Genomic DNA, 26,425 nt, shown 5'->3' on the forward strand with positions numbered 1-26,425 from the left:
CGTATAAGCGCGCAGTCCATATATGACTGGGAGCTGGGGGCAGCCGACCTGCATTGGTTCTAATGCACCTCATAACTGTTTGTTCTAAATTACTGGTTGAGTGGGAGGTTGGCGGGACCCTGCTTTCCGATTAGAAGCAATCTCCATTGGATGTGATAGCATGATAGCTATGATGAATGGATCTCCAATTCCCAACACGTTAGCAGCTATGTCCATGACATTGCTTATTGCCTGGAGGACGGTCCAGAGCCAGACAGGGTGGGAACGTCGACACACACAAGAGACCCACCTCCACCTCATCCCCTGTGGAGGGGTTGTGACCTTGCACAGGTGGTGTGGTTGGAGGGCTTTGAGGGCTGGGATGGTGTAGGCATCCCTACACTAGGGGGCATTTGGAAAGGATCTACCACGAAGTCCTTTACAGAACTACAGACAGAGTATCAGCTTCACAAAATGCAGTTCTTCCATTACATGCCGTTAATCCATGCCCTAGAAGTCCGTGGGGACACCCTAGGAAAGGGGCCAGAGAGTAGCCCGATGGAGGGGAAGATCCTCATGAGTTCCCTGAGAAAAGGAGGCATCTCCCATATTTACAAGCCCCTAATATTTAACTAACCTGACCTCTTCATGCCCCTGAAGGAGAAGTGGGAGGGTTGGGTGGAGGTGACAGTGACTGGAAGGATGCCAATATGGCGCTGCATACGCTGCCCATATCATCCCAGCTTCGGGTCATAGAACTAACAGATTTAGACACTGAATGTCACCATTGAGGTTGTTGAGTGTTCAGAAACGACCATCCCCTGTTTGTTGTAGATGCCCTGAACCTAGGGGAGATTTCTTCCATGTTTCCTTACAACCCCAAATGCCTCACTCATGTCTACCGCTCCCATGACCTTTCTCCACTCTATCACTTGCTTTGCCTTTATTCATATGCATTGCTCTCGGTCCCCTCTCTTTACCCAAACTCTCTCTTCCTTATCCCTTGCTCTCTACCTCACATTACTTTTTTCCATCAGACCTACCTCTCCATCTACTTCATTTCCCATACAACCTCATTTCTATCTTTATCTCACACATCACCTCTCTCTATCTCCATGTCTATGCTACCTTTCCTCCTTCTACCGCTCTCTCTGCCTTTTCTCTACAACTCGACTCCGACTCAACTCTAACAACTAATTTCTCTCTCAACCTAACATCTACCTCGCCTCCCATATCCCATCGCTTTTTTACTACCTACCTCTCAATTTTCCTCATCATTAGTTTATTACCTCACATCTCCACCTACTCTATCATTCTACTTTTGTTACCTGTTCTTTCACCATCATACACCTTTCTGACTGTCTTTATTTCTCTACTTTTTCTGTATCATCAACTCCCTTCCTTCTCCCTCTTCCTGTCTGTCTTTCACACATACAAACACATCTCTCTCTGGACCTCATGATCAATTTCCATGCACTCTCCCCCTAACTCTACCTCTCAAAACTCCTTCTGTACAGATCTCTCTACCTTACCATCGCTTCCTCTTTTTATATCTCGCAGCTCCCCACCTCTTTCTCTGTTTCACATCTATAATATCTGATCTTTTTCTTATTTTACCATTCACGACTCTCTGCCTTGTTCTTCCCCACTACTCTCTTTACCTCTCTACTTTCTTTTCCACTCTGTACTTGCTCACATATAAAGAGAAGAGTTACAATGCACGGGAAGAGAAACTAGGAAAACATTATTATATTTGTAGCAATGACATTGTGAAAATCCTCAGAGCAGCTCTTTGATTTGAACTGCTGCAGTAAGAGCGTCCGTTGTGAAAGGAATATATTTGTGATTACAAATATTCAGCAAGTAAAGCTACAATTACAAGTGCTCTGTGCATATGCATTACTTTAATATTATGCATTAATCCACTAAACATCTAACAAGTCACCCATAGCATGTTTTTCCTACAATGTGAGTAACAACCAGGTAAGACATAAAATTCCGCATAAAATGTCGTTGTTGCAAGCCAAACAAAACCTAGTGTCACTTTTTTTAAAATGGCTTCATCAGTACTTGTTCAAGCTTTCTTTTGATACTATTGGGTTGCTGGATAGCAGGCAGCTTGAACTTTGACTGTGTTTCAGTCCCTGGTTTTTGGAGGGTTACCATACATTTCAACATTGTTTGGTATTACAAAGGTTTGAATGAGCCGACAATGGGTAATACATTGAAGGTGGTTCAAACAGTGGCCCTTAAAAGATGTATTGCTCAGGGCCCCACAAATCCGTAATATGTCCCTGCTGGGTTGCGGTCCAAGTCAAAGGTACTCTTCTCACTGCAGGAGTCGAAAAATCTGGTCCAGAGTCTTGTCTGCTTTGAGATCTATGTTGTCTGGTAAGTCTAAGAAAAAAGTCAGGAAAAAATCAAAGTGGGATCATTTTGTTATTTACAGAGGCATTAACAGATACCTTGCTTGGGCCAAACCTTGCTCCTGCCCTTCCCCCTAAATAGTGAGACGCCATTACCCTACCCTGGCCAACCCTGCATTCCTGTTTATGCACCCTTCCCTGAAAGGTTAGTGAGGCAGACATTCAAAAGCGGATCTAACCCTAACATTTTCATTTTACTACCCCCTCCCCCCCGCCCCAATCCCTTAAGTGGAGTCCAAGTGGGTGGAGGCATTTGGGATGGAAGTTTTTCTTCTACCAGTCTGGCTCTCCATTTAGTAAATGTCAGCCGTCACCCGGGATGCTATTTCCACAAACCTTAGGGACTTGGTAGCTCAAGTCTTCCCTGGTGTCTCTGAAGATCCCCAACCTGTCCTTGCCCAGGCCTTTCAAAATGGTCGTGATGCGGCCAAGTTAACAATACGTTGTGGCTTGGACACCACTGATTCCATAGGGCGAGGTATTGGTTCCAGTATTGCCATTCACCAGGATGAGTGGCTGTGTTAATCCGGGTTTTCGGGCGATGTCCAGTCTTCCCTGATTGACATGCCCTATGCCAGGACTTGCCTGTTTGTGGACAAGGTTGATTCCACCTTAGAGTGATTCAAAAAGAGCAGAGACACAGCACACTCCCTGGGATTATCCACCCTACTAGTTGCACCAACCATCCTGCTCCTTTTGTGGCTTAGGTATATCTGCAGCTAGTGGGCCACTAGCGACATCCCTTTTGGGCACACATATTTCTCGTCTTTTTTCGTTGAAAAAGACTTCCACAATTATTTGTTTAATTCATTCGAGTTTTTTATTGCTTCTTAAAGTTTTTCGTTTCTAGTCATTTTCAATCATGATTTTCAGATTTTTCAACATTTCTTAACTTCAGACCATGTCTTTAAACCATTCCAATGCATTTCGGGCATTAGGGGTATGCCCTTCGTCAGGGAACAGACTCTACAAAAATGTATATGAACATAATATTAGAGTGCTGTACATTCGTACTGCTTTAAACAAAAGGTATTTCGCATAAATCAAAAGATATTTACATAATTCATTGTTGTATTCACAATACAATCATTTGTGCACCTTTAACTTCCCTGATGTTTTATCTTCATTTAGCAATTACTAACTATGTGCTAGTCATGACTACTGAGGCCAGAGCCTCCACCTTTGCATTCAAAGCAGACGAAGCAGATCGTATATATTCACTTATCAGGGAAGAACTAACACAGGAAACTACATGCAGGTCAAAAGAGCAAAACCTAAGACAATTACTTTATCTCTCAAAAAGAAAAGCGAACGAACAGCTTCATGCAAGCACTCATCAAATATCATCGCAATCAACGCATACCCCGAGGCTTAAGGATAGCCCTGAAACCATCCCTATGTAAACACTCAAAAAAATTTCAGGAACGCTGGTTTGAAATTCTTAACAAGTGCTCACTCGATCTTATCCTATTAATCATCGAGGAATTATCGTCCATTTTGGAGGACTTAACTACAGAAATCGAGGAAATATCTAATGATTTATCGAAAATGATGTCAGAAGAAGAACTAAAAACTATATTAGAGGACATACAAACCCAAACACAAAAACATTCAAGAGAAATCAACGAACGAAAAATACGAAAATTCAAAAGGGACACCCTCGACTATAGACTAGGAGAAGTCTATACGTGGGCCGACATATATGCACAATGGGCCGACATATATGCACAAAAAAGAAGGAACCGACCATACAATTCCAATACGGACACATCCTCCACAGGGAGTGACACCAACCAAAGACCACGTAATCCACAACCCAGAGAAAGAACACAAAAGTAAAGGTAAATGGCTGACTAGGGAATCAGCATTTTCAGAGATTCCCAATTGATTGTTTGTTTGCCTGAATAGTTGCAAAACAAATTACATCACGCTCATCTTTATGAGCTCCACAAGATTGAGAAAGCACTTCGAACCGGCTCTTTCTCTTTCTTTTTCTAGTTCACAGTAAAGCAAACAAGACGCTCTGAGAGTCTATATTAATACTATTTCCTTCTCTACAGATACGCCACTGAATTGCAGAAGATTCGTATGTATATATTGATTCATGCTCAACAATAGGCATATATTTCACTTTTTGGAGTGGTACTCACAGGGCTGGACCCTGTGACGTCCTGAAGAAGAGCTGAGGGGTACAGCTCAAAACTAGTTGGCTTTCTACTAGGGTCCTGTTCTCATAATAGAATTAGCTCACCTAGTGAACCACCCCACTTTTAATATATCCGCTAGGAGCACGAATAAAGTTTTTTTCCAGCCCACTAGTAGGATACTTTCAACTCGCACCACTCCACTTACTTCCCCTTTTTTCACATGACACCACACATAGTCTACAAATAAAAAGTGCTCCTACGTAGTACCGTTAGTTGTAGCACGCCTCAACCCGCAGCGGGTTGGGAAGCCCCTATGATGAAGCATGTCATCGTGAGGAAACTCCGGTGAGTGAGGGGACTAAAGAAAAAAGTCCCCCCCCCGCTTTCCTTTTCGAGACACATCCAATGCTGAAAGTGATTTATTTCTGTAAGCTAGGTTCTCTTGATCTGATTTTTCGGATTGTTTTTGTACGTATGACTAGGGAATCAGCATTTTCAGAGATTCCCAATTGATTGTTTGTTTGCCTGAATAGTTGCAAAACAAATTACATTCAAGATATTCATATGAGGAATTTTTCGAAATGAATTATTGCGAAGATACGGGCTTACACAAAATTATGAATGCAAGTCTATTCGTTTGTACATCAAATCAAGGGGATATAAAATAAAGCATCAAGACACACATCAACATTGTTTTATCATAATTAAGAGAAGAATCAATTATCTGAAAGAGACACGTTAGTGATAGATTCCTTACCTTAGAATATCCCCAGGTGTCAGACTGGATCCGGAAATTTTTGCGTAGCAATACCCCTGCGCGTCGGTAGGCGTCGTCCGCGGCTCCACGTCCGTCGTCGGCGTCGTTAGCGCCGGAATGACGTCGTCGGAGTACTTGGATGCCGCCCATGCGCGCTGACGTCAGTTCTTCTTTTTTCCGCGCCAGCTAGCGCAGATCCGGAGACGCTCTACCCCTAGTCATTTTTTGACTAAACTTTTTGATCTTTTTGATCATTTCTTTCTTTGAGTCTTCGACTCTATCGGTACCCGGGTTCAAGCCTTGTTCGAAGTGCGACGGACTCACGGACCCCCATCGCCGGTGCCTGAAGTGCTTAGGCCTCGACCACGACGACCGCACCTGCTCCGACTGCCGGGCCCTGACGTCGAAGGCTAGGTGGGAGCGGTCCCGCAAGCGGCTCGAGCTCCGGCAGTCGGCCCCGCGCCATTCCAGGTCCCGGTCCCGGTCCCACGGGAGGTCGAGAGACCGGTCGTGGGGTCGGAGTCCCCGCAGCTCCGGGAGTGGACATCGGTCGTCGGGATCCAAGTCCTCAGGTAAGAGGCATGAGAGGTCGGAGAGGCATCATCGCTCCTCCGACCCACCCCGACGCTCGCACGATGCGGCCGGGGGTTCGGGCGACACCGCCCACATGGCTCCGAGAGAGTCGCAGGCGTCGCCGCCTGCCCCACACCTTCGGGTCCCTGGGCAACGCGCGACGCCGGAGGAGGTCGAGCGGTACCTCATGGCCATGAGGTCCCTCCCTCCTCAGCTGGGTCCCGCGGCGCCTTCGGGCCCATCGGTCCCGGCTGGAGACCCTAGCGGGTCAGGCGCTTCGGCCCGACGCCGCCGGCGACTTCGGTCCCCGCGCCGCAGGGCCTCACCGGATCCGCTTCCGGATCCGGGTCATCGCCGGTCGACCTCACGATCTGACCGGCGCCGGCCCCGAGGGTGTCGCCCCCGGCGCCCATTGTGGATGCCGTCCCCAATCTTCCCTTCGGTCCGAATCTGGGGCCGGAACGGCGCCGCTGGGCGCCGCTTCCGACGGCCTTTGGAGATTTTTATTTCCATGAGGAGGTCCAGTCTGTTGACCCTGAGTTACAGGAGACTGTTGACGGAGGTGATTGGGAGGGGTCTGAGGACCCTCTGGCACAGGAGTGCCAGTCTCAAGAGGACTGGACATATGAGCTTGGGGAGGCCAGTGGTATTGACACCTCGCCAGACACTGGATTTGTCTCCCCTCCCACCGTGGCTACGGAGGAGGGGGCTGCTTACAGCGTAGTGTTGACGAGGGCAGCCAAGGCCTTAGGCCTTGAACTCCCCGTCGCGGCCGTGAGGACTAACCTCCTCACTGAGGTTCTTAAACCGCAGGCAAGCTCCAGTGAGCCTCTGCTGCCGTTTAATGAAGCCTTATGTGACGTTCTTGTGGGCACTTGGTCCAAGCCCGCCACAGGTCCGCCTGTGGATAGGAACGTGGCCAGACGCTACCGCCCGGCTCCGGGCGACCCTTGCTTTTTGTCTTCCCACCCCACCCCCGAGAGCCTGGTTATCCAGGCCTCCACTTCCCAGACCGCATTCCCGACGGCCCCGCCCGATCGGGAATCCAAGAGATATGAACAGTTCGGAAAGAAGGTGTTCTCGTCCCTCAGTTTGGGACTGCAGTCTGTCAATACCGCATGTCTCTTGGGCCGCTACACCCACACACTGTGGGACACGGTTGCGGACCTGCTGCCACAATGCCCGGAGGAGGTCCGGGCTAAACTCGCCCAAGCCCTTGTGGAAGGTCGAGATGCGGCGCGATACTCTATCCGGTGTGGGCTGGATACCACGGACTCACTGGGCAGGGCGATGGTAACGACGGTGGCGGTTAGACGCTATGCCTGGTTGAGGTCCGCCAATTTTTCGGCCGATGTCCAGGCCACTCTTCTGGACATGCCGTTCGATGGCCGTTGCCTTTTTGGCGACAAGGCAGACCATGCGCTGGAGCGCTTTAAGGACTCCAGAGCTACGGCCAAGTCCTTAGGCCGTTCGGCCACGCGCCAGCAATCGGGTGCCTTTCGCTCCTTTCGTGGCCACGGAAGGGGCATCCCCACACGTGCTGCCAGCCACGCACCGCAGAATGTCCAGCAGCGCGGTGGCGGCCATGGAAACCGCCGTGGCGGCGGTCGGGGTCAACGGCGGGGCCAGTCCACACCTCTCTCCGCAGCACCTGCCTCAAAACCTTCCTAGTCCGAGTTTTCAGGCCCATGTGACGCCTGTGGGAGGCAGGGTTCGCCATCACCACTCCCACTGGCGCACTGTCACGTCGGACAGGTGTGTGCTGCAAATCGTCCGCAGGGGCTACTCCCTCCCCTTCGAGGTGACCCCTCCAGCCATGCCACCGCAATTCCACCGCGTGTCGGGGGATCACTTGCAACTTCTGCAAGAGGAAGTCACGGCCCTCTTGGCCAAGGGGGCCATCGAGCGCTTTCCTGGGCCAGAAGTAGGGTGTGGATGTTACTCCCACTACTTTCTGGTGCCCAAGAAGGGCAAGGGGGGCCTGGGGCCTGCGCCCTATCTTGGACCTCCGGAACGTCAACGGCTTCCTCCGACAAGAGAAGTTCAAGATGCTGACTTTGGCTCAGGTCTTAGCTGCCCTTGACCCCGGAAACTGGATGGTAGCGTTGGACTTGCAGGACGCCTTTTTTCACATCCCCGTCCTGCCGGCCCACCGGCGTTACCTGCGGTTCACGGTAGGCCACGAGCACTTTCAGTTTACCGTGCTCCCCTTCGGCCTTACCAGCGCCCCACGGGTGTTCACGAAGGTGATGGCGGTGGTCGCAGCTCATCTGCGCAGGTTAGGGGTGTCAGTCTTCCCCTACCTCGACGACTGGTTGTTGAAGGCGGGCTCGCCCCAGACAGTCGTCAGCCACCTCCAGACTACGGCCGACCTCCTGCACTTGCTGGGGTTCTCCATCAATGTGCCGAAGTCGCACCTGTGTCCCTCTCAGAAGCTCCTCTTCATCGGAGCGGTTCTGGACTCGGCGCAGTTTCGGGTTTACCCTCCCGAACAGCGGGTTTGGGATATTCAGGCTCTGATTCCAATCTTCCAGCCTTTATCCCGAGTCTCGGTCAGGTTGACGCTGCGGCTTCTGGGACTGATGGCCTCCTGCATCCTTCTGGTGCGTCACGCCCGGTGGCGGATGCGGGCTCTGCAGTGGGACCTGAAATTTCAGTGGGCCCAGCATTAGGGCAACTTGTCCGACCATGTCTTGATCTCGGAGGGCACTGCGAGACAGTTGCAGTGGTGGCTCATGGACCGCGATTGGGTCAGTGGCAGATCCCTCTTCCTACCCCACCCGGAGCATGTAGTTGTGACGGACGCGTCCCTCCAGGGCTGGGGTGGCCACATGGGAGAGGCGGAGATCAGAGGACTCTGGTCTCCGGCGGAGGCCCGGCTCCACATCAACCTGTTGGAGTTACGGGCGATTCGTCTAGCATTGAAGGCATTCCTCCCCTCTGTCCGGGGGCGTGTGGTGCAGGTGTTCACGGACAACACCACCGCCATGTGGTACTGCAACAAACAGGGCGGGGTGGGGTCGTGGACCCTATGCCAGGAGGCTCTGCGCCTCTGGCAGTGGCTCGAACGTCAGGGCGTGACCCTGGTGGTTAAACACCTGGCAGGTTCTCTGAATGCCAGGGCGGAAGAACTCAGCCGTCGGTGCATGATGGATCACGAATGGCGTCTGAGCTCGGACGTGGCGCAAGGCCTCTTTCAGCAGTGGGGAGAGCCTTGGTTAGATCTATTCGCCACCGAAGAGAACGCGCAATGTCATCAGTTCTGCGCGTTGGAATTTCCAAGGCGGCGCTCGCTCGGAGACGCTTTTCGTCGCGAGTGGAGTTGCGGTCTATTGTACGCCTTTCCGCCTATACCACTTATGCCCAGAGTGCTGAAGAAGATCAGGCGCGACCGGGCCCAGGTTATCCTTGTGGCTCCGGACTGGGCACGAAGATTCTGGTATCCCGAGCTACTCAGCATGTCAGTCGATCCCCCGATTTGTCTGCCTCTTCGGGAGGACCTTCTGTCGCAGCAGCAGGGGACGGTCCTCCACCCGAACCTGTCCAGTCTCCACCTACAAGCTTGGAGATTGAGCGGCGACAGTTGAGGCCATTTGACTTGCCTCCCGAAGTCTGTAATGTCATTCTGGCAGCCAGGCGTCCCTCCACAAAGTCGGTATACGCCTGCAGGTAGAACAGATTTGTGGCATGGTGCACAGCAAAGGCTGTGGACCCACTCTCTGCCCCCCTTTCTGAGGTTCTCCTCTTTCTTCTTTCTCTTGCCCAGCAGGGCTCTGCTCTGGGCACTGTCAAGGGCTACCTTTCTGCCCTTTCTGCCTTCTTGAGGCTACCTGATCAGCCTTCTCTATTCAAGTCCCCTATTGTAAATAGATTTCTTAAGGGCATCACACACATGTTCCCTCCTGTTCCCTTCGTGATGCCCCAGTGGGACTTGAACCTTGTTCTTACTTTCATGATGTGCACTCCCTTTGAGCCACTTCACAACTGTCCTCTTCGCCTTCTAACTCTGAAGACTGCTTTCCTGGTTGCCATCACCTCTGCCAGGAGAGTGAGTGAGCCCTTTCTTGTACTCCACCTTTCCTTTCTGTCCATCCGGACAAGGTTGTGTTGCGTACCAAGCCATCTTTCCTGCCCAAGGTTGTCTCAGCCCTCCACATCGGGCAGTCCATCACCTTGCCAACCTTCTTTCTGCCTCCGCATCCCTCTAATGAGGAAGAGCGGCTCCACCGTCTAGACCCAAAACGTGCGCTCTCATTTTACTGGATCGCACACGCCAGTTCCGGGTGGATGACCAACTCTTTGTTGGTTACGTGGGCGCTAAGAAGGGGAAGGCGGTACACAAGCGGACCATCTCCCGGTGGATCATCTTGTGTATCCAGGCATGTTACTCCATGGCTAAGAAGGAGCCCCCTGTTGGATTGAGGGCTCATTCCACTCGGGCCACGGCGACTACTACTGCCCTGGGCCGGGGAGTGCCTTTGCAGGACATTTGCCAGGCAGCTACGTGGGCCTCGTTGCACACGTTCGCACGACACTACTGCCTGGACAGTCAAGTCCGGAGGGATGGCTTCTTTGGCCGTTCCGTCCTCCAGGACTTTCTGGTGTGATTATTGGTTCGCAGACCCACCACCGGGGTTGGTATTGCTGGGGTATCTATTCTAAGGTAAGGAATCTATCACTAACGTGTCTCTTTCAGATGCACAAGTTACTACTTGTGTAACGATATATCTGTAAGAGACATTAGTTAGTGATAGATTCCTTACCGACCCACCCATCCTCCCCGTTCTGCGAACAGATATCTAGGGTTAAGGTCATCCCCTTTCAGGGCCCTAGTTTCTTGGCACCAGTGTTGGTTCTATCATGGCTCTGCGTATCTGGCACGGAAAAGCTGTGCATGAAAACTGACGTCAGGGGGCGTGGCTTAGGCGCCGATGTAACTGGAAGCGGGACTCCGGAGCTCCTCCGCTCCCGCCTCGCTCCCAGCCATATCCTGACCCCTGGCTCGGACCTTGAACCCCCAGGCACACGTGGGAGGACCTGGTGAGCGTGGGGAATGACCTTGGCAGCCCCGGAGTCCCTGTAGCAGCCCTTGCTGAACGTTTTTGTGCACCGAGGAGCGCCTGGATTCACAAGCGCCCAAAATGGTGGCCGCGGTCCCTGCCGGCTCCGCCTGACGACGGAATCCTGTGGACGTCGGGGAGACCTGAGGAGCAGCGACAACCACCCGCTCGGCGGAGGGGACCCCCCCGGTGCTGGTGGAGGGCTTTGCTCAGCTGAGGGGCGATTGAAGGTTCGGGCGGCCGTTGACGCAGCAAGCTGCCTGACCCCAAAATGGCGGCCCTGAGGTGACGGGAGCAGACCGGGCTCTCTCGTCGGCGAGAATTGGCGGAGTGGCGGTATCGCTGGGCACCTGTAGCGGAGACCCTGGAGACCCTCGCCCTGGGGGAACTGACACTCGCAGCAGCAGCGGATTCGAGGTGAGCGGCCCCGAGCTGGGAAACCTGAAGTGCGGAGCGCCCAACATGGCGGCTGCTGCCCACATCTGAAGGCAGGGCGCTGTTGGAGTTGGGAGGTCCAGGAGAGTGAGGGGCATCATTGCGGCGACCCCCCCCCCGACGCCGGGGAGAACTGAGGGCATAGCAGCGTTATCGGGATTGGAGTGCGAGGGCATAGAAGACTGCCTGCCCCCTAATTGGCACCACCCACGCACCGAGGGCTGTCCTGGTGATACTGTCTTCGGGGGTCCCGGGGCCCTCGCGGAAGGGTGGGGCCACCCCGCTCCTGGTGAGAAGACCCCGGCGCCTCGCGCCCTGCAGAGATCGACGCCAGCCCTCACTGCGGGTCAGTGGTGCGCGGGCTCTGTGCGTGGAGGACACGTGGGGACGGCGGGGCCTCGACTGACCGGGGGGCCCTGGTGCCCCGTCGCCCTGGTGGAGGAGGGGCCCTGCCCCTGGAACCGCTCGGGGAGCTGGTGCCCAGCCTGAAGAGGGCGCGGAGACGCGACGGAGCCGAGAGCTCCCGTAGAATCTGGTGGGGGGTATCGGAGGGGACTGCTTCGCCGGTGACCTTCGAAGGGGCGCGCAAGACTTGCCGCCCGGCAGAATGGCCCGAGGAGGCAAGAAGAGGGGCTTTGGCGCCCTGAAGCTGGACGACCCGGGCCACCTGGTGGAGGAAGATGAGCCGGGGCCTGGAGCGGGAAGCACAGCCTGCCAATGTGACCCGTCCCTGGGGGATATCATGCAGGCGATAGTGGCGTCGCGGGAAGCCCTCGAAAAACGAATGGACACCATCGGATCGGACTTGACCTTGCTGAAGGACGACCACAGGAAACTGAAGGAGCGAGTGGCGACCTCAGAGGTGACCCTGAAGGATCTGCCGGGAGATGTAGCCGCTCTGAGAACATCTCTGGCGGAGATGGCACAGAAGGTCCGGGTACTGGAGATCAGAGCCGAGGACAGTGAAGGGCGCTCCAGACGCAACAACCTCCGCCTCGTGGGGGTCCCAGAAAAAGTGGAGGGGCAGGACGCGGTCACCTACCTAGAGGACTGGCTGCGATCTGAGGTGGCCCCGGATGGACTTTCCCCGTTTTTTGCCATAGAACGGGCACACAGGGTCCCTGCTCGCCCTCCCAAGCCGGGGGGACCGCCGCGGCCGATAGTACTGCGTCTCCTACACTTCCGAGATAAGGACCACATTCTCCGGAGGGTACGGGACCTGCCGGACCTGAGAATCGATAACAGCAGGGTCATGGTCTTCCCGGACTTTACAAGAGATGTGCAAAGGCAACGGACCTCTTTCCTAGCGGTCAAGCGGAAACTGAGATCACTGCAGCTGCCCTATGCAATGCTGTTCCCGGCTCGGCTGAGAGTCGTTGAAGGAGACCGCACCCACTTTTTCCTGACACCACAGGAGGCCTGGAGCTGGATTGATGGCAGGGGGGGGACGAGCGCAGATCCCCCGCCGGAGACCTCGCCTAGGAGGCGCTCTGCGGAAACGACGCCGACGCGGAGATCTGGTTCCCCGTCGGGATGGCAGCAGGAGAGAGCCCAGGCGGTGTTGGCAGTGGCGGCCATCAGCCAGGGAGACGCCAGTCCCTCCAGTAGTGCGTCGGAGCGCTCGAAGGTCAGTGCTCCCAGTCCGGTATCCAGCAGTGGACATGAGCTTTCGGAGACGGACCTGCCGGTGGTGACTCTCCAAACAGCAGATGGAATACTTGGCTAAGATGGGCCGCCGGACACTGATCACGTCTGTCAGGTACCGGGGTGCGGTTGGGGGCTGCTTCCGGACGCTATGCGGTGAGGGGTGGAAGCCTCCTGGACTTAACACTGAGATGTGGGGGGGGGGGAATAAGAGCCGGAGGACCTCTCCTGAAAGTTCTGGGGGGGGGGGTGGGGCGGGGGGCTTCGGGTCTGATTGGGTCGGCATCACGGTCACCCTAGCCCTATTCTACTGAGATACACTTTCATTGACTAAGTTTGGATGGGGTTTCCATGTTGGTGGTCTGTCCTGGGGTGTGGGAGTTGGGGAAGTTTTATTGTTCTGGTGGGGGGGGAACAGGGGGGGGAACTCGGGCGTGCCAGGGGAGTTGCTGTGAGAATGGATGAAGCGAGATGGGCTCTGCAATGGGACCCGACCTAGACTACAAATGTCTCACGTGGAATGTAAGGGGGATGCACACGATGCAGAGGCGCCACAAGATCCACTCCTATTTAGTCAGACGGGGCATACACTTCGCCTTCCTTCAGGAAACGCACCTACTAGATAAGGAGGGTAGAGCACTGCAAAGGAGGTGGAGGGGACAGGTCTACCACACTGGGTACTCCGCATACGCCAGGGGGGTGGCCATCTGGATACGGGCGGGGGTTCCTTTCCAATGCACGCAGCACCTGATTGACCCGGAGGGGAGGTATGTCATGGTGAGGGGCAAGCTGGATGGGCGGGACCTTACTCTGGGCTGTCTGTACGCTCCGAGCGTAGACCAACCTGCATTTCTCTCCTTGCTGTCCAATAAGCTGGCCCCGTTTCTGGTGGAGCCCTTGCTCCTTGGGGGAGACTTCAATAGCGTCACTGACACCACTCTAGACAGATCGCACCCCCCCCTACCCAACGCACCAGCTGGCAGACTAGCACTTGCGCGTACTGCGTGGCAGCGCCGATGGGGCCTGGTCGACTCATGGCGGGCTGGCCACCCATCGGACAGGGACTATTCCTTTTTTTCCGCTCTCCATGAGCTACACGTTCGCATCGATGCCTTCCTGTGCTCTCAGGGCGTGCATGCAGAGGTACGCCACAGTGAGTACCTCACGCGTACGATCTCGGATCACAACCCGTTGCTTTTGCAATTGAACTGGTTCCAGTACCGCCCGCGTATCCCTGCCTGGAAGCTGCGCCCGGAGGCACTGGACGATCACCTATTCCGCGCAACAATAGCCTCGAACATCGAGGAATACTTTCGGGTCAATGAGGGCACGGCGAGCTCGGCCACGATGGAGTGGGACGCCTTCAAAACGGTGGTGAGGGGCCGGTGCATTGCGGCGGCATCGGGAGTTAGGAGGACGGTGTTAGCTGACATCACGAAAGCGGATGAGAAATTGCGAGACCTAGAGAGGGCGAGACCGGAGCGGCCTGACACCCATGTGACGCTACTTGAGGCGCGGGAGGCAGTGGTGGGCACAGGGAAGCGGCTCCGGGGCTTTGATTACAAGGCCTACCTCACGCGCGCGGACTCGGAGCGCGACAAGTCGGGAGCCCTCTTGGCCTGGCTGGCCAACCCGGCTCGTCGGAACTCGGTCATTCTGGAACTCAGGGACCACTCGGGAGCGGCACGGTTTGATCAGGAGGGGATCAATGGAATCTTCCACGATTACTATACGGAGCTCTACCGCAGCAGGATCCTGCTGTCGGAGGAGGAATTCCAGGGTTTCGTTGAGGGCCTGGAGTTACCCGAGTTGGACGAGGAGGGAGCGAAACTGCTCGGGGGCAACATTCAGGAGAGAGAGGTGAAGGTCGCCATCAAGGGTATGGTGCGGAACAAGACGCCGGGCTCAGACGGGCTCCCAACGGAGTTTTACCTCACGTATATCGACCTTTTGGCGCCCAAACTGGCGCGGGTATACAAAGAGGCAAAGAGGCTGGGCAGCCTACCGAAGACCGCCGGCGAGGCACTCATAGTCCCCCTCCTGAAACCGGGCAAGCAGCCGTGGGACAGGACAGCATATCGCCCGTTGTCGATGCTAAACCTGGACTATAAGATCTTGAGTAAGATCTTGGCGATGCGCCTGCTCCCCCACATGGCCTCGCTGATCCACGCAGACCAGTCCGGCTTCATCCCGGCCCGTAACACGGCGCTCAACGTGCGACGACTCCTGCACGTGCTGGAGGCTGACACCTATGATGAAGATGAAGCAGCGGTGTTTGCTGTCGACATGGAAAAGGCCTTTGACAGCCTGGAATGGCCTTACCTCTTCCATGTAATGCGCACGATGGGGCTGGGTGAAGATTTCGTGGATTGGACGGCGCTATTATACCGAAATGCTACAGCCAGGGTCAGAACTGGAAGAGTCATTTCCGAGATGTGTGCGGTGGGCAGGGGCACTCGCCAGGGTTGCCCTCTCTCCCCCCTGTTGTTCGCCATAGCGATCGAGCCACTCGCGGCGAGAGCCCGCCTGGGGCGGACGTATCAGGGACTGGATGTCTATGGACAAGTGCACCACATAGCTTTGTATGCAGACGACCTGCTAATGTTTCTGGCGGACTCGACTGATTCTCTGCGAGGCGCTAAGGCCCTCCTGCAATCGCTAAGTAGGGTGTCGGGTCTCCGGGTAAACTGGGCGAAATCATACCTGTTCCCAGTCCGACCGCGTACACTGGGCCCACAAACCTCGGAGGGGGTGTCATGGGAGGAGAGGAGCCTGCGCTACCTAGGGACCTCGATATTTCACAACACAGCGGATATTCTTGAGGGGAACGTCGGTTCGGCTATCAGGCACGCCAAGGAGAACTTCGAGTTTTGGGGCACGCTCCCGTTGTCGCTCATGGGAAGGGTGGCACTCCTTAAAATGGTGACCCTGCCACGGTTGCTTTATTTCTTTAGGACCCTCCCGATCTGGATCCCGGCGAGCTTCTTCAGGCGGTTAAGGTTGTTGGTGATCGACTTTCTATGGGGGACGGGCAGGCGCAGAGTGGCGCACAGCACACTCCTCCGCCCTAGGGAGGAGGGTGGGCTTGCGGTGCCAGACTATGAGCTATACTACCTGGCGGCCCAGCTGCAGTGGCTGACGCAGTGGGTCGCACGAGCCAGGAGAGAAGGCGATGGCTCCGGAGAACCGGCGGGCCCGGTTCAAGTGTTATCCCGGATCGTTCTGGGGCTCCCGTTGGGTGATTTCCATCTTACTCAAGAATTTGCGACGGTCCGGAAGTGCTGGAATAGATACCGCCGAAGGGGCCGTATTGGGGTGCCGTATGCCCCTGAGATACCGCTCCGACTATGCGGAGCACTGCCACATGGGGGCTCGTGGCGCGGACTGGGTGGCTGGGAACAGCAGGGACTCAAGTCCATGGGAGACCTCTATGAGGACGGGGCGATGCTGCCCTCCGACCTACTGAGGGACCGCTTTGAGCTGTCTGGGGGAGATTTCCTCCTTCACGCGGCGCTAACATCGGCAATCCGCAAGCACTGGAAAACGGGTATGACAGAGCCAACACTGTCGCTGGGTTGCCAATACGTGGTGATGATGGCGGGGACGGTCAAGGCAGTCACGTGCCTGTACAGGCGTATGGTCTCCGAGACTGTGGCTCCTCTGCAGGCCCTGAAGACAAAATGGGAGGCGGATCTGGCGACGGAGATCCCTGACGAGGCGTGGACTGGCATAGTGGCGCGGGCCCGAAACGGAACACGCAACGCTAGGTTCCAGCTGATGCACTTCTATGTCCTACACAGGGCCTACCTGACACCTGACAAATTACATAAATACTTCCCAACGCACCCGGCGGCCTGTCCGCGATGCCCGGCGACCTTGGCTGACTTCCAGCACATGTTCTGGTCCTGCCCAGAGTTGGGTTCCTTTTGGCAGGGGGTAGTAGACACTTTGAGGGAGGTCACGGAGAGGGACTTGCATTTATCCATGGCACACTGCATCCTACACTGGTATCCACACACATCAAAGAACAAGATCACTAGCAAGTTCTTGGACCTGGGTCTGCTCCTGGCGAAGCGAGCCATAACATCACAATGGAAGGCGAATAGGGGCCCTGGGGTGGAGAAGTGGAAGGCTGAATTGCTCAAATGGGCCCGCTGTGAGGGAGAACTACGTATGCGGGCTGCGCTTAGAGTAGACAATGACGCGGCACTGGAGAGGGCCAGGGCATGGGAAGGGCTGATCTTGGACCTCTCACTTGTGGGCCTGGAGGAGGGGGACACCCCGACACATAGCCCTGCCCCGGCGGACCGCTTACCCGGTGAGGCGGCGACCTAGGCTCCATACCTTATACCCCTACTTCCTGAGTGAGGACAACGAGTTGTTTGGTGGATGCTCCTGATGACCCACTTTGGGGCTGCTTTGGACGAGGAGACTATGATCTCGCACTGGTGACGAACTGGCACGCCTGGGGAGGTGGGGGCTGGAGGAGGGGGGGAAGGGGGGATAGTTCTGGAGGGGAGAAGGGATGGAGGGGGGCAAGCTGGGTGTTGAGGGTGGGGAATTCTTGTTTGGACGTAAAGAAGAGACCTTCCTGACTTTGATGTACACAGCGTTAAAGCGAGAGAGCGAGAGGACTGAAAAGCAGCACTGTCTTTCCCCAGAAAGCTGATTTCGACTGTTACATGTTATTACACCCTACACACGTATATCTCTGCAAGCACGCTGCTCGACCTCCGGGGTGTGAGCTGAAAAGCTGTGTGACACATATATCGAAAATTTATAAGGGGATCATTCACCGGGAGAACTAACAAACATCATGTGAATGTACAAATAACTATGCTGCAATAAAAATAGATTTACAAAAAAAAAAAAAAAATGAGAACTGACGTCAGCGCGCATGGGCGGCGTCTAAGTACTCCGACGATGTCATTCCGGCGCTAACGACGACGGACGCGGAGCCGCGGACGACGCCTACCGACGCACAGGGGTATTGCTACGCAAAAATTTCCCGGATCCAGTCTGACGCCTGGGGATATTCTAAGGTAAGGAATCTATCACTAACTAATGTCTCTTACAGATATATCGTTACACAAGTAGTAACTTGTGCGTTACAGCTACATATGTCGATGCATGTGGTGTCCACTCTCTGAATGTTAATGTCCGTCTTCACTAAAACGTGAGTCCGCATAGGTGAAGATCTAAGAACTGTAGCAAAAGGATGTGGACTTAGCATTGACGTTTCAGTCTCAAAATATCCCAAGTCTGCAAGACTGCAGTGGTGGTTAAATAACTAATGCATCGCTTCTGGGTTGGGGTGGCCATCTGCAAGCGATGGAGATCAGCGGCCTGCGATCTCTGGTGTAGTCCCTGCTCCATATTAACCGTCTACCGCTGAGATCCATCCACTTGGCATTGAAAGCCTTCTTTTCATCCATCAAGGGGAGGCTGGTGCAGGTGCTTACAGACAACACCACTGTTGCTCTGTGGTACTGCAACAAGCTGGGTGGGGTGGGGGTGACAGACCCTGTGCCAGGAGGCCTTGCCCCTTTGAAAATGTCTGGACCACCCAGGCATTTTCCTGATGATGAACCACCAGGCAGGATCATTACCTAGCTGTTGGCACCTAGCGGATCAGAGTGGCAAGTATACTGACGGTAAAGCAAGGTCTCTTCAGAGACATAACAAAACATTTAACATCTGAGCAGCCTCAAATCAGCTCTAGCATTCCAACCAATGGTGAACGTCAAACATCTGTATGTATGGTAAGCATAGGAAAAATTACGATAATGACTCCTCAAGCGACCTGGCCAAAAGAATAAATAACTTGAAGAAGATGCACAAATCAATCACGCAAACTGACACATGGCAAAGCTTCGAATAAACACATGTCCAGACCGAATTAAACATTGAAACAAAAGCAAGCAACTCAGAAAAGGATAAAATAAAACTGGCTTCAAACAAGGAGGAAACTGTGAAACACGTCATTCTACTAACTCCACAATACACTTCGAAGGGTCAGCATGTTTATTTTGATCGTGGCAACATCTTTAAACTTCTAAAATCTTAGCAAACCTTCAGATGTTCTCTAATCAATTAATAATAAAAATAGCTTATCTACCTCCTCAGTGAGGCAAAACTCAATAATCTATTAAGACGATCTTCCGATTGAAAAAAAGAATTTGACTATATAATGTCTCAAAAACAAGCCTTCGCCAATTGAGGCATTTAAACTCTATACCCAAGCCGGAGCAGTATCCCGCAACCTTAACCACTTGGCTGCTCACTGTTCTTGTAGCTTTTTTGTTCTGTATTACTCAGCCAGTGATTTCCACAGTTATTGCATGCGATCTTAGGACGGGCGGCTACTGCTTCCTTTTCCCAGTCCTCCCTTATCACGCGGTCAATTAGAGTAGTGACATGGAATGTCCGGGGGCTTAATGATCAACACAAAACACGCCAGGTCTTTGCATACTTACAGAGACACTCCACTAACATCTGCTTTTTACAAGAATTACACCTCACAGAAAGGGCACAGGTGAGTTTGAGATCTGGATGGGATGGGGAAAAGCACATAACATACTACTATAATTATGGCCGAGGAGCTGCGATACTCATGAGGAAGGGGGTTACCTTTACGAATGCACGGGGTCATATGTGACATGCAGAGCCACTTTATCCTCCTTGCCAGCATCCTCCACGATCATCCGGTCAAACTCCTTTCCGTTTACGGCCCTAATATAGACGAACCCCAGATTTTTGCTGAGATATGTCTACTTGCCGGGACTCTTGGTTCTGGGGCGATCTTATGAGAGGTGATTTCAATGTGATACTCAACCCTGAGATGGATAGATCTAGCGACTCTAAGCACCCTTATCCGTGCTGCAGCTCAGCTGCAACTGATTATGGATGACTTTTATCTGACTAACCTCTGGTGATTTCACCATGCGAGAGCTAAGGAGGACACATGTATTACAACAACCCATGCTTTGTGGTCATGCATAGAATACTGGCTGGCGTCGCGGGACATGCTGACATGGGTGACTCCGATATCTCACTTGCTAAGAATGCTCTTGGATCATGCTCTGGTGTTACTGGAACTCCTGCGCCCCGGCAGTCCCTCTTGTGCATTTTCATGGAGGCTCCCTGCTAGAGCCCAGCGCGATTAGATGTTTCAAGAAGATATCAGGACAGAAGTATTATGCCCATGAGCTCCTGACCTCAGGATCTCTGGAACCCCCTTGAGATGTACCTCTTCGCCTGGGTGGATATTGTGGACAGTGAGCGAGAAGATGCGGAAGCTGGACCCTCTGCCCCTTCAGGGGGTGCGCTATTCTATCTAGCTCTGACATAACCAATAGAAGCCTCCCTTTGCGGCCTTTCTGCTGGTCTGGAGTTCTCTAAGCCGCCACCCAAACTGTGTACATTGTACCATGATTTTCCTGAGTGACCGATTCTCCCCTTCTCCCTTCACCCTTGTTCCCCCACCCCCCTTTTCCCCTGTCCTTATTTTTTAACTTTTGTTCTATTTCCTATTCAGCAACTTTTTTGTTAGTAACACATTTTGTTGATGTTTTAGATGGTACAACTTGGTCAGGATGACCAGTCACATACATCAAATTATAGCATTTTACAGAGTGATACTCATATTTCAAAACATCAACAAAGACATGAAAGAAAAATAACATTCCCCACCCCAAAAAGGATATTTATCCACTCGTTCAGGTAGCAGGGTCTGCTTTTTTCTTTAATTAAGCGCTTGTGCTGCGATTGTTGAAAAAGTAAAGAAATATATTTTTTTCTATTTGTTTAGTTTTTCAACAATCGCGGCACCCGCACTTTACCTTTAACCATGTTAAAGTAAAGCGCGGGTGCCGCGGTTGTAGCAAAAGTAAGCAAATAGAAAAACATCTATTTGTGTACTTTTTCAACAATCGCGGCACCCGCGCTTCAGCTTAACATGGCTGAAGGTAAAGCGTAGACCCACATTAAACTTAATATACATTATCCTACCCTTCATACTGGTTTTGTCATGCTGAGACCTGACATGCCGTACTCCGCGGGGAAATGGTTTGAAAGAGGATAGGGAAGGAGGAGGTGAGTTGCCTCAGATCTGGTGGACAGAAATGATTTAAGGTATTCCACAGAGTATCAGGGGTATGTGCAGAGGCATAGCTTAGTCAGTGAGAGTCAAGGGGTGTGAATTTAAAATTTCAACCACGGGGTCAATGGGTGAGAAGACTAAGGTTTGGATAATTAGAATTAGAAAGGAATTTCCAGATCTTATCTACATCTGGTCGACATTGCCCGGATCCAACGTTGAGATATATGTTTAGTATTAACAGTTTAGAAACCGGAAGCAGTTTCGTCAGTAGCTGCAGCTTAACCCCCTCTCTCCATGCCACTGGAGTCAAGCTATCCTGGCTGATGAGGGGTGAAACCCCGAAACCGGTCCCAGGATGCTTGTTTCCAGTCCAGGGAGGACCTGGCTTGGCAGTTCGGGCTGGAATGTTCCCATTGGGATCAGGGCCAAGATTGCTTTGCATATGGCTGAGTCTAAACTGGAGTATCATGTATCATGGAGAGCAAAAAAATTATGGATAAAACCCAGATCTGTGTATTGGGGTGACTGTATAACATTGTTTAGCATTCTGTCCATCAATTGCTCTTTTTGTATTTGTAACCCCCAGTAGCCAGGAATTTCCGGTACCAACTTTTCAGGGTTGATGATTAGATTGACTGTCCCCAAGGTTGCCAGACCCCCTGCCGGTCTACCCATTGATGCAATTATACTGCTGGCTATGAAATGTGTCATAACCCATCACCTTTCCATATCTCTGGTAAACACGTCAAAAATGGATATGGAAGCTGTTGCATACTTTTGTGCATACAGCTTGTTCCATCTTACATCTTTCATGAATACATTTTTAGTTTCTCAATTTTACAAAGCTTATCTAGTGCCACCCCCGGTCCAGTTTAGGGGTGTGTTCATTGCTTTCTTGGCCTTCTCTTGCTCCCACTTGAGCCTTGAGGCATCCTCTGAATAGTCATGTTGGGTGTGGATCTATAAAGACTGAGCACAAACCATCCAGCCCTGCCTGGCTTTAAGAAACCCACAGGGAGAAGACCTTGTGATCCTTACCTGCAGAGAATCCTACCCTGACCTGCCTTGAAGACACCGATGGACTCCTTGCTGTAAACCTTCCCTCAAGTTACATCCTTCAGAGACCTTCGGAAACCTTTGGCTACAAAAAAAGGAAAAGAAAAAGAGCAACTATCAAAGAAGACTCATCCCTTTGAGAGAGAAAACGAGACATAGGACTTTTAGATTCAGCCTGTGCAAAAGAAAAGGTGACCAAGGTACATGATAGAAGGATTAGGGAGCCAATAATTGCAGTCACCTAGAACAGATTTAGATCTTTTGCTGCAATTGCTGATATGTATTCTGCATTTCTTTAGGAGCAAACAAAAGAGAGACAATCAACCCTGAAGGTTAGTGATTCAGAAGGTTGAGCAGTAATCAATATCACTCACTTCAGAGCACCATGGTAGATCACCACAGGAGGTGGTTTTCTCGCTCTGTCTTCTCCCAGCACCCTTCCTCCAGTGGCTATTCTCTATCAAATAGTGAAAAGGGACCTGAGTATCGAGTATCAGCTTGTGGGGGACATGGGCAGTAGATCTTTGCTTCTGCAGAGACCTGGAAGTTCAGGTAAGTGGATTTGAGTTTACATCTGGGTGATGATCCCTTTCCTGGCGTTTTCAGGAGTGATATGGCACGTTTCTAATGATCTCAGGCATGGGATTTGTTTCAAGAAGGCTTCGGGCAGCCAGGACGAGTCTTGTTCTGTGTTTTCTTGCACTTTTTATCCTGCAATATCGCTTACCCAAGCTGTTAATGTTGAGATAAATGTCATTGTTGTCATACTTGAATGACTTGAGACTGCACTAATTTGAGCTCGAGTTACAGCCTTCTCTTGGGTGTCTATTTTAATTTTCAACTCCTACACCATTTTTACCAGAACCTGTTGCTAATCTTGCTCTTGTGTATTGGTTGCTTCTTAGAGGCTTTTCATTTGGTTGTTGAGGCACGGATGGCTGATCTTGGTTTGGCCTTAAGGTTGTATCCATGGGCAGTGTTCAATTGTTCATATCATCTATTAACTCGTCTCCTACTGCTTGGAGTACAGTTTCATACACTGCTTGTTTGAGATTGGGCAAATCAGGCCCCTGGTAGAAGCCGCTAGGTGAAAAGTCCGGAAATTGAAGTCGTGGTCCTAGGCAGATTGCTGTTATAAAACTTTTACGACAGTTCCTTGGCCACCATGTGTTCACCTTTGATTCAATCTCTAGTCCTGGACAAAGTATGCTTATTTCAACGGAAATAGTTGTGCGTCTTTGTGCACCTTGAAACCTCTGATCCTGTCCATTCGATGTTTGGAGATACGAGTCACGTGCCGTTGGGGGTGGAAATAACGAGCATTCACGGATATAGGACAGGACTGTTGACCCCTTCTGCTCTTCCGACGACCAACACCGCACCCTTTTCACTAACTCTCCCTCCTCAAGTGTCTTCAGGTCTGTATTTAATTTTCAATTAGCTTTTGGGAGCTGCTGCAATTTGCTAAAGTCTCTGGTGCTCCCCACGAATCTGCTAAGTCTCGTTCAGCATATACAATGTCCTGCAAAGAGTGATCTAACTAATTGAGCTAGTTATACTTTACGTTATTCCTGTCCCATCCTTTGAAGTAGACCCTTATTGTTCCTTCGAGCCACCCCTTTACTTCTTTGTGCGTGGTCTTAGGTTGTACCTGTCTTTTCCTTCTTTTGTTTGATCCGTAAAGAGTAGGTCATCAGCTGTGGCAATATACAGTTCCCCTCTCTCCTCTTTGAGGGCGCTGTGTATTACCGCCGTATCCTCGGACCTCTGTTGTTGGGCCAGGCTCATAGGCACTTTCTTACAGTGCATGGCGTGGACCCAATTCTTCCTGTTGGTGACTTGGACTGCTGTTCGGTTGCAAGTAGGACTTGTTCAGGCCCCTTCCATCTGGGCTCCGGGTTCTTTGCACATTGAAAGTTCTTGGTGACATCCCAATCTCCGTGCCGAAGTAGGAGTCCTACGATTTATCGGGTAATGACTCGTGTACCTGTTGGAGGATTAAAGAGAAGTTGTCTGTCAGTTCATTCACATAATATATCAAAATAGGATATTCAAGCTCTTTAAGTTTTTTCGGGAGCAGTGGACCCCACACATTCATTGGTCTGCCAAACACGATCTCATAAAGTGTAAGGCCGGACCTGCTGTGGATAACTGCTCGAGTGGACATGAGCGCTAAGGGCACTGCATCTGGCCACTGGAGGCCCGTTGACGCCTGAATCTTTGTTAGTTTGAGCTTCAGAGTCTCGTTATGTCTTTCCACCAATCCTGCGGATTGTGGATGATTAGCAGCATGAAACTTCTGGTGTATGCCTAGGCTGTCTGTTATTAATTTGATCACTCGTCCAATAAAATGGGGTACATTATCACTTTGCAAAATTCGGCAAATTCCGAATCTGGGGAAGTATTCCTTTAACAAGGTCTTAGCAGCTGTTAGCGCAGTATTGTCTTTTGTAGGATACACCTTGTGAGAAGTTAGCCTGGCATATGATGTCCACTAGTTCTAGTGGGCACCTTGCACCAGTCTAACCGACCCTTATTGATGGTGGTTGTAAAGTCAACCTTATAGAAAGCTATCCTAGTGGTAGCATGGACCAGCAGTCACCAGGCTAAGACTTCAGAGAGCGTATTAAGCAAATTGTTTTACCAATTATATCCCTTGAGTACCAAATAAAAGGACACCACACAAGGTATATATCAAATATATATGTATTTATTCGAAACACAACCCCTCTGCACTCTCTATGAGGTCAGAGGTAAAAGTACAATACAAGTTACTCAATTACTATACAATACGTTGCATAGTATACGTTATGCCCTAGGGGCCTCACAAACCATATACTAAAATAGTGGTATGAGACGCGAGCGGTAATGGCGGTCGCAGCTTGCTAGAGCTCCCGCCGGCCCGCACTTAATCCGGCTGAATTATCCTGGTCCCCGCATCCAATGCACATACCCTTGTGGAGCAGACGTTCCTAGTGGCACAAGGAATCCTCCGGTGCCGTCGGCGGCGATCCTCGGTGCTCGGACGCGCCGGGACGAGAGACAGACGAGCGAGGCCTGGCTTACCAGAGAGGCGCCGGGACCTCGATTTTGGCGATCCCCGGCCGGGCGGCCTCTGTGTGGGTCGGCTAGCCCACTGCTCGCCACTGGCCCTCTACTGCCCTGGGGCCAAGGGACGATCGGCGATTTTCTTCCTGGAGCCCTGCTGGAGTGAGGTGCAATTCTGGTGCTGAGATCCTGCCTACTCGGCTACGGCGGCCCTGTGCTCCGGGTGCAGCCGCGGCCTCGAGTTTCGCGACCCCTCGCCGGAGGAGCTTTCGCCTGCGCCCACTGGTGCCCTGGATTACTCGGAGCGATCCTCCCCTAGAGGTCCCGACGGTGGCTGGACACTGATGGGCAGCCTGGAGCGCCCTGGCTGGACACGCGCCTAAGGACAAATTGTGAGTAACCCCCCCCCTGGGACCCCGGGCGCTACTGGAGCTTGGGCTGACGCTGTGGAGCCCGTGGATTGTATGAGAGAGCTACTGCCCGGCCCGCAGGGGGGATAGGGGACTTTGACTGCTGGCGAGTGAGGTGCTGGCCTTGGGCCTACCTGGACCTGGCCCCGGGCGCAATATTCCACCACGGATGAGATTGTCCGGCCCCCACTAAGGGAACAGTTGCTTTCATGTGGCCCTCCCCTGCTGCACTTGGGGGACGGGGCTTGGGGTCCCTCAACGGCCATTTCTACATATACAGCGGGCGATTCACGGACACCTGGCAGCCATGACCAGGGGAGGTGGCGGGTCCACCAAACAGCCAACGATCGACAAGTTCACCGGACCCAGTGGGGGCCCTGGACCGTCGGGAGGTGGACAGCAGGGAGGAGGGCCGGACAACACAGCACTAATGGCAGCCATCACCCAATCGAGGGATATGCTCGATGCCAAGATAGGTGCCGTGGGCGCAGATGTCACCCTCTTGCGTCAAGATTTGCGGAATGCAGTAGCACGGATTACTGAGGCTGAATCCAGGGTGTCGGTGGTGGAGGACGATGTAGGCACACTCAAGAAGAAAATGGCGGCGATGGAAACTGTGCAGCGGGGCCTGGCGATTCGAGTGGAGGATGCTGAAGGGCGCGCACGCCGCAACAACCTTCGTTTTATTGGATTTCCGGAACGATGTGAAAAGGGCAACATGGAACAATTCCTCACGCAGTGGCTGAGCACCTGGCTGCCTCCGGAGGCTTTATCCACTTGCTTCGTTAT

General features: G+C 52.5%; 1 long non-coding RNA gene across 4 annotated transcripts in view; it reads right to left on the reverse strand.

Annotated features, from left to right (window-relative positions):
- Positions 1–1,871: 1,871 nt before the first annotated feature.
- LOC144768848 (uncharacterized) overlaps positions 1,872–26,425 on the reverse strand; it is a 263,369-nt gene continuing 238,815 nt past the window's right edge. For all 4 annotated transcript variants that reach the window (XR_013598643.1, XR_013598642.1, XR_013598641.1 and 1 more), the window contains 3 exons: positions 22,553–24,165; positions 22,161–22,263; positions 1,872–2,376 (listed from right to left, as the gene is read on the reverse strand). This is a non-coding gene — a long non-coding RNA (uncharacterized LOC144768848). The remainder of the gene's footprint in view (positions 2,377–22,160; positions 22,264–22,552; positions 24,166–26,425) is intronic.

This window comes from Lissotriton helveticus, chromosome 7 (genome assembly GCF_964261635.1).
Source record: "Lissotriton helveticus chromosome 7, aLisHel1.1, whole genome shotgun sequence".
Lineage (NCBI taxonomy): Eukaryota > Metazoa > Chordata > Amphibia > Caudata > Salamandridae > Lissotriton > Lissotriton helveticus.